Genomic DNA, 6,646 nt, shown 5'->3' with positions numbered 1-6,646 from the left:
ACAACAACATGACATTAATAGAACGCCTTTCGGGGTAGGGATGGTGGAGGTGGAGGGGTGGGAGGGCGACCGAAGAGGATCGAAGAGGAGGGTCTTCAGACACTTGAAGGAGGCGATGGAGGAAGTGGGCGAAGGGACCGTGGGATGGAGTTCCAGAGCGTGAGGGCAGAGAGGTGGACATCTTACTGCCAGACGTTGCCTTCTCTCATCAAATTAATCCCCTTGACAGAGCGTTCGACCAAAAGGAAAAGCTATTTAAACGAGTGCTCAGAGAATAACTTTGTCTATTCAGTTGCCCAACTTTGACACACAAAGACGTGAAGCTTTCCTACTTCACTGTCCAGTCTGATAGTTATAACCAGACTGGAGGAACATGAGGTGGGAAGATATTTCTTCAAACTGAATCGACCAATATCATGGAGATGGGATGGGGGACAAATCAATTGGTCAGAGTGTGGTTGCGAGTTTTTAAAGGACAGCTATAATAATAATAATAATAATAATCCTTGCATTTGATATAGCGCTTTTCGCGTCGGGAGGACGTCCCAAAGTGCTTCACAGAACACACTGTAAAATGAATTGACTGTATGTTTGTGGGCGAACGCGGCAGCCAATTGCGCACAGCAATGTCCCACAAACAGTCGTAGATTGAAAATGACCAATTTATTATTGTTTTTTTTGTAGGGATTATTATTAGGCTCTGTGTGGAGTAAGGAAACTTGCCCAAGGTTTGGCCCTCTGCCTGGAATTGAACTCAGGTCTCTCACTTGCAAAGCGAGTGCTCTAACCACTGAGCTACAGGACTCCACTATATATATATATCATTATTGTTGAATTATTTCTTAACGATCAGCACTTCTTTTTTACAAAGCTGCTTTTGTTTAGAATCACTAGGAGGTGGGGTCTGGCTCCAACATGCCAATGAAATATCAAAACTGTGTTGACATTCTCTGGTTTCGGAGGTCCAGCTCCTTATCTGGGTGAGAGCACAGGTACTCCAAAGTACTGTTGATAGTGGACCAGCTCCTGTTAGCTCTTTCAGTCACATTATAGCGTAGGTCAAACTGGACAAGCAGCCAGACACTGCGCAGTGTTTGCAGTGGCAAACTATAATAATAACAATCCTGGCTCTTGATCCAGCATTTTATCACATCAACGAAATGTTTTAAATCACCTCAGTGGATTTTACTGTGAAGTTTACTGATCATGAATTGGTAGGCAAAAGAAGCAGCGAATTTGCACACAATAATATCTCACACAACCATGGAGTGACCAACCAATATTAATTATTAGAATTTACACATTTTATATAATGTTAGAATCATAATAGATGTTGCGAACGGGTTAACTTTTAAGCTAAGTGTGTGGGGGGCAACTGGACTGAAACTCATGAGTTTACACCCAAGATCACGTGGGTGTCTCAAGGACAGGATGTGTACTACGGTCCTGCACATACACGAGATAACGGACTGTTTTAAAGACAGTGTTTGTGTGTGTGAGGCACGTGCACCCCGTGAGATGTTCACGTGAACCCAGCATGATTTTGGCCAGGTGACCTAATATCCGCACCATGATTGGATGGACACAAGCTTAAGACACAGTGCCAGACCAAGATTGGCGCGCGCCCAGGACCGTACCTACCGTGGATGGAAGACTGAGAACTAGAAGGCAGAAGTAGACGTACACGAGGAGGGATTACGTGGTAGTTTTGTTCTGTTAGTGAATTGATTGATTGTGCTTACTTGCCCACGCCCATCGGGAACTTGGACGGATCCTGGAGTTTAATAAACACCACTCTGGTTGCAAACAGTAGCTGTGTTTGATTGGAACTCGAAAACTTTTTTTTCCTTAACAATTTGGCGTAGTCGGCAGGATCGTTCAGGAAAGTGGGACGGAGTAAGTACAATCAAGCGATGGTTTATGTTAAGTTTTTAGTTATTTACTTATAAATGTTTAGTTTTTAGTTATTCCCCTATAGGTATTAAGTCAGTCCAAACCGAGGGAAGGAAATCCCCTTTTACCTCTGGGTAAGGAGAGTGACCGGGATCGACAGTAATTGAATGTTGTTGTATTCAATTGTGACTTTGGTCGCTGGAAATAACCTGTTGGTTGAGACTGAGCTGTGAAATTCGAAAGAAAGCTCATTAAGAGAGTTGGTACCGTGAGTCGCGGGGTAAATTTCAACTGTTCGGACAGCCGGTGCAAGCCGAGGAAAACCCTCTATTACCTCGGGTAAGGAGAGGGACCAGGACCGATAGTAATTGTGGTATTCCAATTGGCACTATGGCCCCGGGAAATAATTCTGGTTGCGACTGGGCTGTGAACTTTGAAAGGAAGCTCATTAAAACGGTTCAGAAGTTGAAGTTGGGGGCGAACGATGAGAATATTCCGCAGCCAAGTGGCGCTACAGGGTATAAGCCTTTAGTAGGAGAGATCGAGGAGTTAGGCACTCAGTGGAGGTTGAGTGATAGCGAGAAGGAAGTTTTGTTGAAATACTGGGCTGTCGTGAGTTGCCAACACGTAGAAGAAGAAAGACGCATATGGCAGGAGGAGAAAAAANCGTGAACAGGAGAGATTAGAAGAGGAGCTAGGAAAAGTGAGAGAACAGGCTGCTAAGCATGAGGCGGATTTTCATACCCAGCAGGAGCATGAGAGGGAAAGATTTCAGAAGGATCTGGAAGAAGCGAGAGAGCAGTCAGCAAAGTACAAGGCGGACTTCTGCGCTCAGTAAGAGCCCTGCGCTGCCAAGAAATAGGGAGGCAGGAGCGAGCGGAGTTAGAAGAGTTAAGGAAAGGAAAAGAGGAAGAGAAGGAAGGTAACGAACGGAGACAAGCGTTAGTAGCGGCGGTATGTGACATTAAGCCTGTGATAAATGGGGTTTGTCAGGATGCCGACGATAATAATGTAAATTGGGGAGAGTTGGATGAAGAGGCAGTGCAGTACAATGAGGATGAAGGGTCAGGGCCACCCCTAGTAAAGGGTCGTGTTTGTCCGGTCAGCAGTTCACGGCGTACCAATGCGAATGGATGTGCTGGGGGCCGGGACGAAATTGTCACCTCCCTGAGCCCGGGAGATGTGGTACCGTATTGTTCTCAGCTGGGGCCCAAATTACAGGCTTTCGAGGTAGAGGTGAGGCGAGCGCTGGCTGCCCATTCCAACCCCCTTGAAGATTTGACCTCGTGTAAGCAGGGGGCAAATGAAAGTCCCCTGGCTTTCCATCATAGACTGTGGCAGCTATATTCAGCTAATCAGGAGAACGCCATGAATCGGCAACAATGCGAGGGTTCTGCTAATTACAAAAAATGCTGGTTAGGGAAATTGAGTAAGAATACCTCTGCTGCTATGAGGTTAGGCATAGATCCTGCCTCCATTTTTGATCAACTGATGGGAGCAGCCACGAGGTGTCACAGGGCTATTCAGAAAACTATTAAGAGTGAAAAGACAGAATCTGTGTGGTAGGTGGAGGGACGAGAGCCGTGGAGACCACTGAATAATGGTCCGAGCTGAGGACAGCCCCGAAGTCAGGGACCCCGTGATAGATCAAGGGATACATGCTATATCTGTGGTAAATGGGGCCATTGGACTCCGGACTGTCCAACAGGGCGCAGACCCTGCACACAGAGAGAGCAGAGCTTTTATGCTGACCCCAGACCTGATCAAGAGCAGCAAAACTATGAGCAATGGGAGAGGAACCTGGAGCAAAAGTTAACCCGTTCGTTAACCCAAGAAATCTTGACTCAGCTAGGCCCTAATCAGGGACGTGGAGGTGGCTTTGTCTTGACTATAGTTGAGGGGACCCGACCATGCCCTCAGTGACGTGTTTTTCGGTCCCACACCCTGATGCCGGCCAAGTGAGCAATCGGTTGTCTGTCCCCTTTACGAAATACGAGGGACCAAGGCCGTTTATATCCATGAAGGTGTGCGGGACCATCCATGCTATTTTGGTAGATTCAGGCTCTACAGCCACCCTGATTAATTTCGACAACTAACCCCTTCCTCCCCTCACAGGTGAATGTTTGGAATTTTCTGGTGTGTCTGATAGCCCTATGTATGGTCAAGTGTTGCGTCCTTTGCCTGTACAATTGACTTGTAAAGCATCGATTGTTTTAAAACAGTCAGTTGCTGTAAATTTAACCACTGAACCTGGTATCCTCGGTAGCGATGAACTAACCTCGCGTAACGCTCTGCTTGACTATACTAATCATTGTTTATGGTTAGATCAACATCTGGTCAGGGTCGGTTTCGTGAAATATTAGATCGGCATGTTGTGTGCGCTATTAAAAAGCCCACCCCACACCCTCCAGTTCAGTCAAGTCACCCCTGGTTTGGTCAATTATTATCCCAGTTTCCAGGTCTCCGAGCCACTCACAAACACGATTGTGGGAGGATGGCAGTAACTGAAGAGGTTAATGGTCCCACCTACCAGCCCTGTAAACAATACCCTTTGCCTCAAGAGAGTTTACCTTATGTCCAGGCCACAATTGAGAGTTCAAAGGACCAAGGTGTGATTCGTGAAGGGATATTTACTACTAACTCCCCTATATGGCCCGTTAGGAAACCTGATGGTTCCTGGCGGTTAACCATTGATTATCGGCAGCTTAATAAAATTACACCTGCTTGTGCCACAGTTGTAAGTGACATGAGCCAGCTTCTGAAGGACATCCCGTCTACGGCTAAATGGTTCTCGACCCTGGATATTTCAAACGGATTCTGGAGCATTCCTCTAAAACCAGAGGACCAACATAAGTTTGCGTTTACGTTCAATGGTCAACAGTACACTTGGACAGTTCTACCTCAAGGCTTCCATAACTCTCCGACCATATTTCACAAACGTATGGTTCAGGCACTGGGTAATTTTGTTCCTCCTGATGGTACGAGTATTCTCCAGTATGTTGATGATATTTTGCTAACTTCTGATACTCAGGAAACTCATCGGACTCTCCTAGAACGGGTATTGAAAGTGCTTTTTCAAGCTGGATTGAAACTTAACCCCATGAAGGTACGGTTGTGTGTTCCAGCTGTCTCTTTTCTAGGTGTACAACTGAATGCAGAAGGACTTCGACCCGAAGGTCGATATCATTCAGCGCCTCCCACTGCCTGTGACCAAGACTGCACTTCGTTCCGTCCTTGGACTGGTGGCGTAACAAAGGCAATTTCTCCCACAATTTGCTGAACTGGCCAAGCCGCTGTACAACCTTGTTAAAGGCGATATCTCTGATGATCTCCGCGAACACCGGACAGACGAACATACGGAAGCCGTATCTTAACTTAAACAAGCAGTGATGCAGGCTGCTGCTTTGGTGCACCCCCAGCCTGATCAACAACAGCAACAAGATTCCATTTATTGAGCGTCTTTCACGTCAGGAGGACGTCCCAAGGCGCTGTACAGTTGGGTCAGGACCCGAGCAGGGGGGAAATGGTCAGGGTAAGGGGAGGGAAGGGAGGGAGCGAGGAGGGGGTAGAGAGTCGAGAGGGGAGCTGAAGGCACGGTCAAAGAGAAAGGTCTTGAGACCGGCCTTGAAGGAGGAAAGGGAGGAAGCGGCGAAGGCACTGGGGGATAGAGTTCCAGAGCCTCGGGGCTGAGAGGCTGAAGGCCCGGCCACCGGTAGTAGGGCGGTTGGGGCGGGGTATGTGGAGCAGACCGGAGCCAGAGGAACTGAGGGTACGGGCGGGTAGGTAGGGGGATAGTAGGTCGGAGAGGTAGGAGGGAGCAAGGCCGTGAATGGCCTTGTAGGTGAGGATGAGGATCTTGAATTCGATCCTCTGGGGGATGGGGAGCCAGTGGAGGCGAGCGAGGGTGGGAGTGATGTGGTCCCGGTACGGGACAGTACGCGAGCTGCAGAGTTCTGAATGACCTGCAGTGTGGAGGGAGGTGCCGGGAAGGCCGGCGAGGAGAGAGTTCCCATAGTCCAGCCTTGAGGTGATAAAGGCGTGGACCAGAGTTTCAGCAGCGTGAGGGGTGAGGTAGTGCCGTAGTCTGGCGACATTCCGGAGGTGATGGAAGGCGGTGCCAGTTGTGGCGAGGATATGAGGGAGAAAGGACAGCTCAGGGTCGAACAGAACCCCGAGGTTCCTGATGGCTTTGAGAGGTGGAGAGTGCAGCCTTGGATGCTGATGCTGTCAGCGCCTGAGGTGCGGAGGCGCTGATACGAGCCAATCAGGATGGCCTCAGTGTTGTGTACGTTGAGCTGGAGAAAGTTATCTCTCGTCCAGGACTCGATGTCGGACAGGCAGCTGTCAGGACATCGGTGGTCGTGGAGTTGAGGGTAGAGGAGGAAAGGTAGAGTTGGGTGTCATCCGCATACATGTGGAAGTTAACCCCATGTCTGCGGATGATGTCACCAAGGGGGAGCATATAGAGGGTGATCAGCCTTTTCACTTAGAGGTTGCCGGAGGTCCTACTGAATTAGCAGCCGTTTTAACTCAGCAGTTTGAAGGTCGGTATCTCCCGATTGCATACATATCTCGCATTCTCACTGGTGTGGAGCAACAGTTTGATCTGTGTGAACGTCACCTTTTAGCCGTGTGTTGGACAGTCACCTCCTTTCAATACATCACTGGACTCCAGAAGATTATTCTTTACTCTCCGCACACCCCCTTCGTCTCCTGCAACGACCAGGCAATACGCTCATCTCCTCGCAAAGAC

Source organism: Callorhinchus milii, unplaced genomic scaffold (genome assembly GCF_018977255.1).
Source record: "Callorhinchus milii isolate IMCB2004 unplaced genomic scaffold, IMCB_Cmil_1.0 Scaffold30, whole genome shotgun sequence".
Classification (NCBI taxonomy): domain Eukaryota; kingdom Metazoa; phylum Chordata; class Chondrichthyes; order Chimaeriformes; family Callorhinchidae; genus Callorhinchus; species Callorhinchus milii.
This window is presented reverse-complemented; position numbering follows the sequence as displayed.